Below are 14004 nucleotides of genomic sequence, written 5' to 3' on the forward strand. Positions count from 1 at the left end.
ATGAGAGTCCACCATACCTACCTATGGATTGAGTAAGATCCTTCAAGTAAGTTGTCATCGGTGCAAGAAATAAAAATTTCTCTCTAAATATGTATGACTTATTAGTGTGGGAGAAAATAAGCTTTATACGATCTTGTGATGTGGAAGAAATAAAAGCGACAGACTGCATAATAAAGGTTCATATCACAAGGGGCAATATAAAGTGGCGTTCTTTCGCATTAAGATTTTGTGCATCCAACCCTAAAAGCGCATGGCAACCTCTGCTTCCCTCTGCGAAGGGCCTATCTGTTACTATTATCTTCTATCTTATGCAAGAGTCATGGTGGTCTTCACCTTTCCTTTTTACATTTTATCCTTGGCAAGCACAGTATGTTGGAAAGATCCTGATAGATATATCTAATTGGATGTAGGGGAGCATGAGTTATTATTGTTGACATTACCCTTGAGGTAAAAGGTTGGGAGGCAAAATTATAAGCCCCTATCTTTCTCTGTGTCCGATTAAAACTCCGTAACCACAAGTATCACGTGAGTGTTAGCAATTATGAAAGACTAAATGATAGTTGAGTATGTGGACTTGCTATAAAGCTCTGACATAGACTCTTTCTGATGTTATGATAAATTGCGATTGCTTCAATGACTGAGATTATAGTTTGTTGGTTCTCAATAAAGTTTATGATTCGTACTTTTGCATTGTGAGTAGATTATTACTTGAGCATAAGAAATCATATGACAATATCCATATATGTTGCTGTTATGAGAATAATCATGATGCCCTCATGTCCATATTTTATTTTTATCGACACCTCTACCTCTAAACATGGGGACATATTTATCGTTATTGGCTTCCGCTTGAGGACAAGCGAGGTCTAAGCTTGGGGAGTTGATACGTCCATTTTGCATCATGCTTTTATATCGATATTTATTGCATTATGGGCTGTTATTACACGATATGTCACAATACTTATGCCTATTCTCTCTTATTTTACAAGGTTTACATAAGGAGGGAGAATGCCGGCAGCTGGAATTCTGGGCTGGAAAAGGAGCAAATATTAGAGACCTATTCTGCACAACTCCAAAACTCCTGAAACTCCACGAAAGTCATGTTTGGAAATAATAAAAAATATTGAGCGGAAGAAGTTCACCATAGGGGGACCCACCTGGCCACGAGGGTGGGGGCGCGCCCTACCCCCTAGGGCGCGCCCCCTACCTCGTGGGCCCCCTGTTGGCTCTCCGATGGCCATCTTCTTCTATATGAGGTCTTTCGTTGAGGAAAAAATCATAAGCAACCTTTCGGGACGAAACTCCGCCGCCACGAGGCGGAACCTTGGCGGAACCAATCTAGGGCTCCGGCAGAGCTGTTCTGCCAGGGACACTTCCCTCCGGGAGGGGGAAATCATCGCCATCGTCATCACCAACGCTCCTCTCATCGGGAGAGGGCAATCTCCATCAACATCTTCACCAGTACCATCTCCTCTCAAAACCCTAGTTCATCTCTTGTATCCAATTCTTGTCTCCAAGTCCGGGATTGGTACTAGTAGGTTGCTAGTAGTGTTGATTACTCCTTGTAGTTAATGCTAGTTGGTTTATTTGGTGGAAGATCATATGTTCAGATCCTTTATGCATATTAATACCCCTCTGATTATGAACATGAATATGCTTTGTGAGTAGTTACGTTTGTTCCTGAGGACATGAGAGAAGTCTTGCTATTAATAGTCATGTGAATTTGGTATTCGTTCGATATTTTGATGAGATGTATGTTGTCTAGCCTCTAGTGGTGTTATGTGAACGTCGACTACATAACACTTCACCATTATTTGGGCCTAGAGGAAGGCATTGGGAAGTAATAAGTAGATGATGGGTTGCTAGGGTGACAGAAGCTTAAACCCTAGTTTATGCGTTGCTTCGTAAGGGGCTGATTTGGATCCATATGTTCCATGCTATGGTTAGGTTTACCTTAATACTTTTGTTGTAGTTGCGGATGCTTGCAATAGAGGTTAATCATAAGTGGGATGCTTGTTCAAGTAAGAACAGCACCCAAGCACCAGTCCACCCACATATGAAATTATTAAAGTACCGAACGCGAATCATATGAACGTGATGAAAACTAGCTTGACGATATTCCCATGTGTCCTCGGGAGCGCTTTTCCTTATATAAGAGTTTGTCCAGGCTTGTCCTTTGCTACAAAAAGGATTGGGCCACCTTGCTGCACTTTATTTACTTTTGTTACTTGTTGCTCGTTACAAATTATCTTATCACAAAACTATCTGTTACCACTTATTTCAGTACTTGCAGAGAATACCTTGCTGAAAACTGCTTATCATTTCCTTCTGCTCCTCGTTGGGTTCAACACTCTTACTTATCGAAAGGACTACGATAGATCCCCTATACTTGTGGGTCATCACTTACCTTCCTCTTTCCGTAGTCATCTCGATCCGCAAAATCCGTGAATCAACGAAGAAGATCGGAGTGGGGAAGTGGAGGAGATGAGAAAATGGGCGAGAGGAAGAAGAAGGCGGCTGGGTGGGTGGGGATTAGGGGTTGGGGTGGGGTGGGCAGGCGGTTGGGTTTATAAATGCCCAAACCCTACCGCCATAGGGCGCGGCGGTAGCAGACCACACCCTACCGCCATCAGACCCGGCGGTAGGATGCCTCCCCCACGCCGCCCTTATGTGACCAAAAAATCGATCAGCGCAGCGGTAGGATTGCACACCCTACCGCCAGGGCGCTTGGCGCTGCACCCTACCGCCGTGGCCCTAGGCGGTAGGATCCTACCGCCAAGCGCCCTGGCGGTAGGGTGTGCAATCCTACCGCTGCGCTGATCGATTTTTTGGTCACAGAAGGGCGGCGTGGGGGGAGGCATCCTACCGCCGGGTCAGATGGCGGTAGGGTGTGGTCTCCTACCGCCTTTGTGTGTGGCGGTAGGGTGCCTTTGTGTGCATTTTTTGCACCTTCTAACTTCTTTTATCTTCAATTTTTGGCATACAACATTTAAAGAGCATATGTATGACATATGAAGCACACAATGTATGATATATGATGCACACACCACAAATCTATAAATAAGGTAGGTTCGATACATAGCAAATCTATAAATAAGGTAGGTTCGATACATAGCAAATAAGTTATACATAGCAAATTAACGAAACAGTTTCACGAGCAAATTCATATGGTTCACGAAGCAAATATGCAAGTTTTTAGTTCAACGACATGGCAGCAACTTCAGTCCTTCCTTCCCCTCTTCGACTTTCGATCCTCGTTATCCTTGGATCGCTTCTCGGCTGTCGTCTTCTTGCGGGCCGTAGGGCGTGCTTTCTGAAACGGGGATGGACTCTTCCAATCCTTCTTCGGCACATTCCTCTTCTCACGCTGGGTTGGCTGAGTTGCTGGAGATCCATCGTCATCATCGTACTCCTCCTCCTCCTCATCGTCCTCTTCCTCTTCCTCACCATGTTCTTCTTCTGCGCCCTCTTCTTCATCTTCCTCTGCATCATCATCGTCGTCGCTCTCCTCCTCGTCATCTTGAACCGCCCTAGACGACGAGGCTGCATGGCTCGATGAAGCGAGGTTACGCATCGGTGTAGGAGGAAAAACATCCTCGGTGTTTGTAGCGCACCCAAGCAAGCCCACAAGCCGGCGTGCTTTGTTGACGTATTTCTGCAATGATAACGAAACATATCGATGCATAACAAAAATTAATCACATCCAACAGAACCTATGAGTTCAATCTTTGAATAATCATATATCAAGATTATTATGAACATGAACTAAATACAACACATATATCAAGAACTAAATAAAATACTTTTATGAAGATGCAATCACCATGGTTCCAATGCATCATAACACATATTTCTCCAACAACATCCAACATGCATAATCTCACTTTTTGTTAAAAAACAAAAAATGAACTAGGGTTCATCTTGAGGATTCATACACTACATTTAACAAATATATCAAATATTCATCTCCAATATTCAGCATACACTACATCCAATACTTGCATCATAGCATAGGAACATGCATCATCCATCATATCAAAAGAAACCATTGAAATCAATTATGAACTAGGGTTCATCTTAACACAACCATACCAACTATTCAATATAGTTCATATCTAACACAATATAACATCTAGAATCAACCTAAATCAATCCTAGGGTTAATTTTTTTTCAAATGGGAGTGATTTGAATCGAATAATGCGACGAATCGAAAGGTGTTTGATTAAAACTTATTGGAGGGACTGAAAGAGCTTACTTTTCTTTCTTCGGGGCCATCTCGATCCGCAAAATCCGTCAAGAAACAAAGAAGATCGGAGGGGGGAGTGGAGGGGATGAGAGAGGGCGAGTTGGAGCAACTGCTCTGTTCTTCGTGGTGGGGGCGGCTGGGTGGGGGGAGAAGGGGGTGGGGGCGGCCGGCCCGCATTTATATATGCCCACACCCTACCGCCAGAGACTCCGGCGGTAGGTTCAGACAACCTACCGCCGGGTGGAGCGGCGGTAGGGTGTGACGGAGGGGGCACGGAGGCCGTTATCGTTGCTGACATGGACAAGTTTGCTACCGCCACTGGTCTCGGCGGTAGGCTATATGATCCTACCGCCAGGCCCCCTGGCGGTAGGCAAAAGGGTCAGATCCCGAAATATTTTCGAACGGGGGTCAGATCCTGATTTTGTTTGCAAAAAGGGTCAAAACATGAAATTTGGCCGCAAGTGGACCCCGGCTAGTTAATCTAATTAACTAGAATAGTTTATTTGCTGTCTATGACATGTGGCCCCACCTTGACTAGTTGACCAGTCAAAGTGCTGACTGTGTATCACCTAGCCAATGACAGATGGCCCCCACTGCACTGTTCACTGTTGACTCAGGCAACATCTGACTAGACCTTTGACTTTGACCCTGACCCCACTGTCATACACTATGGCTGGAATAGCGCTAGGTAACAAAAGTTTAATCTGCTTTTATTTTCGAATTTAAAATAAATCCAGTAATTTGGAAACTCAATAAAACTTAGAAAATTAATAGAAAATAAACCGTAGCTCCGATGAAAATGCATTCTACATGAAAGTTACTCAGAAAAATCCAACGAATCCAAATACGCAGTCCGTTCATCTATCACATGCCCCTAGCATGCTGAATATGGAACTTTCCCCCTCCGGTCATCTGTTTGACACAGGTCCGGAACCGGGAAAACATTCCCGGTTGACTTCCCCCTTCGCCGGTATCGTGTAGCACCGCGTTAGAACACGTCTAGCTCTGCCTGTTGTCCTGTTATGCACTTGCTTGCTATGTATTTACTGTTTCTCCCCCCTCTTCTCTTCGGTAGACCCCATGACGATGATGATGCCCCTATGATCGACTACGTCACCGACGACCCCTCCTTCTCGCCTGAGCAACCAGGCAAGCCCCCCCCTTTGATCATCCCGATATCGCCCATTCCATTCTCTCATGTTTGCATTAGATTTTGCTACTGTTATTGTTGGCTCCTATTCTGATGCATAGCCTGCTTTTGTAACCTGCTTAGTGTTACCTACCTGCTTATCCTAAACTGCTTAGTATAGGTTAGTTAGTGATCCATCAGTGACCCCCACCTTGTCCTTGTTGCCCCTGCTTCATCATTGAAGACCCGATCAACGGGATCGAAGACTAGGCCCCGGCACCGCACATCACTTTCCCCTTAGTTGCTCAACACTACTGGGTTACTATCGAGTGCCGAGGGTGAGACGTCATCAGCACTTCCGATGTTAACCCTGTAGTGTAGCTATTCGGTCATGGTCATCGAGGGTGATTTCCTCCTTAACCACTTCCGATACGACTCTGTCGTGCAACCCCTCAAGTGTGAACCTCGAGGGTGGATCCTCTTACGTTCACCTTGATGATTACATCGAGTGGAATTCACAGGGGGTGATTCCTCGGGTTTTCCCCTTGATGTTTGGACACACGGATACCTGGACTTTACAACTGTTACTTGGAAGGGCGGGTCGACCCTGAGGGGTACCCGCGAGTGATGTGGAGACGGGTTGACCTGGAGGTTGCCCGCGAGATAATTACGAGGCGTGGCCGGGCATTCCTAGCCCTTGCCGCAAGTCCTCGAGACGGGGCAACGGGGTCACATCTTTCGTGAGTCTCTGCTTGTTACCGCGCATTCCTAATCCACTACGGTTTGGATATTTGATCCAAGGGGCCTCTAGCCTGATAGCACTAACCATCACGTGGGCATAGTATGGGCATTCTGCGTCGTATGCATCAGCCGAAGCTTAATAGACGTCAGCGACTGAGGGGCGCGCGCCGGATTTGACTGGTAAGCACCTGCCTTTTTTTAAGGAGGTAGCTAGGTCTGCTCACCAGCCGCGTTCGCAACGTGCAGGAGTTCTCGGGGCGATGGCCCATGACCCCTGGGGGCATAGGTTTAGTCCGGCGTGCTGACCTCTCTATTAAGCCTAGGTCGGGTTGCGACGTATTGTTTGGCCGAGGCCGGGCATGACCCAGGAAAGTGTGTCCGGCCGGAGTTAATCGAGCGTGGTGGGTAAGTTGGTGCACCCCTACAGGGAAGAAAACATCTATCGGTAGCCTGTCCTACAGTAACGGACACTTGGAGTTGTATCCCGATCGATACAACTAGAACTGTACACTTGAGATGAGAAATGGATATGAGAAATTGATAGTATTGCTCTGGGATTGCTTTCTCGCAGGGAGTCGAGAAAGGATCTCTGGCCGAGGTTGATAACACTACTACTACTTTACATTATGTTGATCTGTACTCTTCTAATGCTGCAAGACTGCGTAAGATGTTGAAGATGCTAGTCTTCGATAGGACTAGGCTCTCCCCCTTATTCTGGCATTTCTGCAGCCCAGTCCACATATACAGCCTCTCTTTGATAATGTTGCATATGTAGTGTAGATCCTTGCTTGCGAGTACTTTGGATGAGTACTCACGGTTGCTTTGCTCCCTCTTTTTCCACCTCTTTCCATTCTTCTCGGATGTCGCAACCAGATGGTGGAGCCCAGGATCCAGACGCCACCTTCGACGACGACTGCTACTACCCCGAGGGTGCCTACTACCACGTGGAGACTGCCGACGACCAGGAGTAGTTAGGAGGCTTCCAAGCATGTCGTGGAATTGTCACGGCAGATGTCCTTAGTGTCAGGACTTATTCGCGAGGCCAGCGCATCTATGCGGTAGCTTGAGAGGGGTTGGGCGGAATCGAGAAACGCAACACAAGACAAGGATTTAGACAGCTTCGGGCCCCGAGAAACATCATCCAGTAATAACCCTACATGCTGTTTGTGGCTAGGTCTCATTACGCTCACGATGGAGTCGCCGTAAACCGGCTCTTGTGTCTAGCCCTCGAGATTGTTTCTTCTTCTTGTCCCTCTTGGGGAGCCCTGCCCCTCCTTATATAAGTTAGAGGGGCGGGTTACATGTGGAGTCCTAATAGGACTAGGACTAGTCTATCTTTTCTTACAAGTTGAATACAAGTCCGGGTCTTGCTTCCTCGTAAAGGAAATATTCCTCATGCCTTCCGTCTTAAGCCGGCCCATAATAACATGAGCCGGCCTACTGGGCCTTACGCCCTTGTCATCTGTCTGACCCGCCGTCGGGGCCATCATTAAGTCGCCAGGCTCATGAGTCGCCAATCCTCCGTCGGGTTACGATGAAGCGCCAAGTCCGGCCGGGTCATACTCCCGGCCGGGTCATACCACGGGGTATATCCCCGACATTAGCCCCCAGTTTAATTTGGATTTATCCATGTTAAACTGATCCTCTAAAATAAACACAAGAACAAACTTGACAGGTTGTGTTCCGGGTTAAATATTTTCCTGAACCGGCACCAGATCATCTTTAAGTCCTTGTCATTTCCTTGTTGATATGTATATGTCCATGATCTCATAGTAAATCTTTTTTAGCAGATATGTTTCAACTTTGTCAATGCAAAAAATCCAGATACTTCTTTTAAAAGTCCGGGTCAATAGGCCAGCTTCAGAGTCAATTTGCTGACGTTGGTCTCTTGTAGAGAAATATTGTGAAGAATAATCCACTTGAGTCGGCTTTCAAAGCACCGGCTTAAGAAATATTGGTCTTGAAATACTCATCTGATATTCAGCCGGTTTAAAGATGTAGAACTTGCCGGTTTAATATTACCAAAATTGCCGGTTTGTAAATATTGATGGCACCGAGTCATAATTGTTGCCGACGCCGGGTCATAATTGTTAATGACGTCGGGCTATGATTGTTGCAGACACTAGGTCATAATGATTGGTGACACCGGGTCAATCTGATTTGCTCAAAACTGAGAATTCGAAAGTATTTCTCCTTATATCCGTGTTACCTGTAGCCCCCAAGTGACGGGTTGTCATGCTTGCATCAACCTGGGACTTGTAATTGCCTTATGCTCATAAAAACTTCAACCAGTGTAGCCCCCAAGGGCCGGGTCATTATATGATAATGAGCACGGACTTTGTATATGATCATGTAAACTTGACCAGCAACGTGTAGCCCCCAAGGGCCGGGTCAGTAAGATATTACCGAACTGGGACTTTGTATATAATTCATTGGCAATAACAGCATATGATGTAATCTCCACCATGGGGCTTGAACCCACGTCCACAAGGTTAAGAGCTTTGTACTCTACCAACTGAGTAGTGGATCTTTCAATATAATAGATTAAGGCTTGTGTACCTTGAATTTTCGACAGGAGCAATTGGTAGCCCCCAAGGGCCGGCTCATTACAATGTGATGAGTCGGGTCAATAAGTTGAGCAAAAAATGTCTTTACATTAGCCCCCAAGTGCCATGGTACATGCTGGCAGTAACATGGGACTTGCATATTCGATGTAACATCAATTTGAATAATGTAGCCCCCAAGTGTCGGGTCGTAAGCCTGCAGCAACTCGGGACTATTCCTTCCATTGTAAAATAAATCATATTCATTGATAAAATAATAGCCATTGCGCCAAAGCGACTTTGAATACCTCATCTGTTGATAAGTAAACCCGGAGTTTAAATACCCGGCGGCTCTTGGCCGATGGCAATTTAATACGCCTCCATTGTAAGCCGGAATTTGTACAACCCGGCGGCTTATAGCCTTTGAGAAAATCAAGAATTGATAACCCTTTTGAGACACCAATTTCAATCTTTGATGATGGGCCTGAATTTAATCATTTATGTAAGTCATAGCTCTGTAAATCCTGCAGAGTTTAAACAACATATGCCCTGGCGACTTAACATCAAAAGCCAGGGCGGGTAACCACCCAAATGTAGTCTTATCCTGCACATAATTAGATCACAAGATCCCTTGGCGATTTACCGCAGGGCGGGTCATAATATCTCACATATAACCATTGATGTGTAATAAGGAGTCACAGATAAGCCTGTTATGAATCATAACTTTGAAACATAACTATAATAATAATATTATACCTGTGATATTGAATTTTCACTGCCGGTTTATGTGACCTGTGCAGTAAGGGTGATAACCCGATCTTTAGAAATCAAGACTTCCAAATGTTTATGATTGTCATATGATGGCGACTTATCATCCAAAGTCAAACCGGGTTAAATAGCAACCACTCGTATACACTTTAGATATGATCAAAAGAGCTTCAAATAAAATCCAAAAATTGTTTGCAAAAAGAGACTTCAAAAAATTTGAGGCTTCTGATTCGAATACGATCAGAAAACCGTCCCAAAGGGGTTAAGCTAAGATTCGAATACGATCATATAGCCCCCAGTGGCTTTGGCGTTGCCGATCAAGAGGGTACCGACAGCTATGTTCTCTTTGGTTCGAATACGACCTATGTTTGAACAGGAAGCCCCCAAATGACCTTGAGAATTGTTTAACGACGCTGATTCGAATACGATCCACGTCGGTTCCCAAAAAGGGTTGAGCTACGATTCGAATACGATCAAGAAGCCCCCTAGTGAGCTCGGCAGTGTGCCAATCAAAAGGGTACCGACAGCTATGTTCTCTTTGGTTCGAATACGACCTATGTTTGAACAGGAAGCCCCCTAGTGATCATGAGAATATTTAACGACTCAGATTCGAATACGATCAGGGTCACACCAAAAAGGGTTAAGCTAAATTCGAATACGATCAGCTCCCAATGGCCATTAAAGCAGGGTACCTATGTTTGAGTTGTGCTTTGTAACCGACTCTCTTTGGTCCCTTTAATTTTTCCTGAGAATTCGAACTTTGCGAGAGATAAATTCTTTTTGAACCGGAAATTCTTAAACCGGATATTGAGAGTTTCAAAGTTTTGTGATAAACAAATTTACCTTGAACTGGCTTTTGAACCGGATTTGAGAGCTTCAAAACTTTGTGGCAGATAAATTTCCCTTGAACCGGATTTTAAACCGGATATTTAAGAACTTCAGTGCTTTGTGGGAGATGTCAAGTCTCTTGAGCCGGATCTAAACCGGAATCCTTCTTTTTAAGCCAGAAATTTTTCTGACGGCCTTTAAACTTTTCCCCAATATGGCGGTAGCCTCCGGGACCGGATTATTTTTCCCTCCAATGACCCGGAGTTCTTGAATGCATTGAAACCGACCAATGCTGCCGAGTCATATCATTGTAGCCCCCGAGTCTCAAGACGACTCGAGGAGTTGGCTTTGAGATTCTCCATATTGACCATAGCATAAGGTGTATATCATTGGTGTTGATAGCGCGATGTGAATCCACAAAAGGTTGAAGTGACTGCGGCGGGTTATAAATGATCCCGTATGAGCCGTGTCAGCAACTCGGCCAATGGTTCCTTCCAACCGGATGTTTTGAAGTTAACCAAACTGTAGTGGCGGCGACTTGTGCGCCTGCCCATTGAACCATCCAGTGGAGACGGCGGCTGATAATACATGATAATTCGCCTCCAATTTGTTGGAAGAAAAACCGGGCTTCCCAAGCAGTGACTCGCTCATATTCAATAAATAGCTCATGCATACAGGTGTGGCTCAGTGTGTTTATATAGACCAACCCGTGAGAGACGGATGGTAAAGACGACCGTTGCATCGGAGGCGGCACAGACAGATGAGCCGACCGTGGCGTTGTAAGCCGGTGCGGATGGGCGAGTTAACCACATCATTTTGATGTAGTGAACAATTATCCTGCATCAACAATATTGTAGACCAAGACAAAGATAAACTGCTCTTTGATAAAAATAATAATATGTACCAATAAAATATATTTTAGATGGATATCACCTGATGTGCCAGGCCAGAAATAATCCGCCATGAAATTAATGATTGGTAGGTGAAGTTGAAATCGCTCACGGGTGAACCGGCCGCGGCATGGTAAACCGATGCAGACGGGTGAGTCGACTGTGGCGTTGTAAGCCGGTGCGGACAGCGAGTCGGCCACGGCGTTGTAAGCTGGCGCGGACACGTGAACCGGCCGCGAGGGCGGACGGGCGAGTCGTCCGTGGCGTTGTAAGGCGGTGCGGACGAGCGAGTCAGCTGACGCGTTCGATGTAAACCGGACCGCGGTACGCGTGCCCATGAAGCCATGCAGCACCGCCGAATGTGCATCCGCGACATAACACCATCCTTTTTCTTTTAATAGCCGTCCTGCCTAAAAAATATCACAGACCAGAGTGATTGTTTTTTGACAAAAGGAATATGTGCCAAAATTATATTTAGAAGGATGTCACCGGATTCGCCCGGACAACAGATGAGTCGGCCGCGGTGTTGTAAGCCGGTGCGGTCGAGAGAGTCGGGTGCGGCCGCAACATTTGTGAGCCGGATTTGGACACACAAATCGGCCGCAGGTGCAGACGGATGAGTCGGCCTCATTTGACATAAACTGAACAGCGGGGCGGCGACTTGCACATGTATCATCGGGCAGCGCAACACACGCAAACAGCAATGCAGATGTCACTAGCTCGCACTCCATACTCGGGGTCTTGACGACACCTTTATAGTGAATAATTGCCCTGTGTATAACAACACTGATATATTTGGACGACAGATGATTTTCATGTGATGCATTGTCCATGAGAATGTCTGTAAGCGTATAACAATGAAGTTGGTACTGCTGACTTGACAGACTGTTCTTTGACGGGTAAAGCGGTCACCACAATTCGTCTGACATGCGTGTGGCCATTAGTATTGAAATAGCACAAATTGATGGCCACGTGCTTGCTTTTTGACTGGTTTGACTGGTTGTACTGTTTGATCAACCAACAAAATCCAAACCACCAGTAACCTTCACGTAAGCAGACTTCTCCAAAATCAACCAGTACATATGTACTAGTACTTGAGGGTGTGCCCCACATTCCCACTAGTATTTGAGGATGTGCTACTTCACCCAAGAGATCGTGACTGCCTCAGTACTTGACCCACACAATTTTTTCTTGATGGGAGTGGATCACGAGTGGAGGAGCAGCATCAGTCAGCCGGTCAGGTATCCGCGCGATGTTGCGTCCGTACATCAAGGAAGCGAAAGTCTCTCGGGTCTTGATCCATCCGAGAAAAAGAATACGCAGTCGTGCATCTAAACCTGGCCGGCGCACAGTCGGTTTTGGTGATGTGGGGTCGTGGAAAGGCGAGGAATTGATGCGGCAGCCTAGCAGAGTTGAAGTCGGCGGGTCATGGCCTTGGTGTTTCAGCGGGAGCCCACAGCGAAGCAGAGCGAAGTTGGTCGGCCGTGGTAAAAACGGTGATTTTAGAAAACCGGCTGCGAGACAGAGGCAACATACCACCAGGCAAAACCAGTAGCATTTAGTAATCCTCGGCTCCACACGCAGCAACTAGCACTTAATTAATATTTGTTTGATCTCCCGGATCGAGTAGTACTAGGAATGTCCGTTTGTGGCATACCAATACTAGTTGGTTTCTCCATCATGATGAGTATATCCAAATAACACAACAGATCGCCTTTGGTTCGCCTCCAGCCGCCGCTTTGGAATTTCCCGGGAAACTGAAACATACAGGGGCAGCAACCACGCGGACGCGTGAGTCGGACAGCAGCATCAATAATAATCAGACCCGGCCGGTGAACCTGCAGCGGATATCTGCGATGATTTCCGTAAGAAAAACTTCCGTCGAGCTTGACTGAATCTTAATTTAGACGGATCATATGAACGGCAGACGCACACATGAACATAACCCTATCTTCCTTTGAATTTGTCAGCTGTGCCCAGGGTTGTCTCATGCCGGGTTATCCAGCGCAATTGTTCCATGCCAGCTCTTCTTTCCCCGGCACATCGCGAGCTTCTCGGTCCCTGAAGAAATCCCTCCAAGAACTCAACACCACCGTGCGCCTGCCCCACGGTGGGCGCCAACTGTCGTGGAATTGTCACGGCAGATGTCCTTAGTGTCAGGACTTATTCGCGAGGCCAGCGCATCTATGCGGTAGCTTGAGAGGGGTTGGGCGGAATCGAGAAACGCAACACAAGACAAGGATTTAGACAGCTTCCGGCCCCGGGAAACATCATCCGGCAATAACCCTACATGTTGTTTGTGGCTAGGTCTCATTACGCTCACGATGGAGTCGCCGTAAACCGGCTCTTGTGTCTAGCCTTCGAGATTGTTTCTTCTTCTTGTCCCTCTTGGGGAGCCCTGCCCCCTCCTTATATAAGTTAGAGGGCCGGGTTACATGTGGAGTCCTAATAGGACTAGGACTAGTCTATCTTTTCTTACAAGTTGAATACAAGTCCGGGTCTTGCTTCCTCGTAAAGGAAATATTCCTCATGCCTTCCGTCTTAAGCCGGCCCATAATAACATGAGCCGGCCTACTAGGCCTTGCGCCCTTGTCATCTGTCTGACCCGCCGTCGGGGCCATCATTAAGTCGCCAGGCTCATGAGTCGCCAATCCTCCGTCGGGTTACGATGAAGCGCCAAGTCCGGCCGGGTCATACTCCCGGCCGGGTCATACCGCGGGGTATATCCCCGACAAGGCAGGAGGCCTTGCCTTTTCGATCGATGTTGCTTTTGTGCTAGCCTTCTTAAAGCAGACTTGTCTAACTGATGTCTGTACTCAGATATTGTTGCTTTCGCTGACTCTTGTGTTTTCGAGCTT

The sequence above is a fragment of the Aegilops tauschii genome, chromosome 2 (assembly GCF_002575655.3).
Source record: "Aegilops tauschii subsp. strangulata cultivar AL8/78 chromosome 2, Aet v6.0, whole genome shotgun sequence".
NCBI lineage: Eukaryota > Viridiplantae > Streptophyta > Magnoliopsida > Poales > Poaceae > Aegilops > Aegilops tauschii.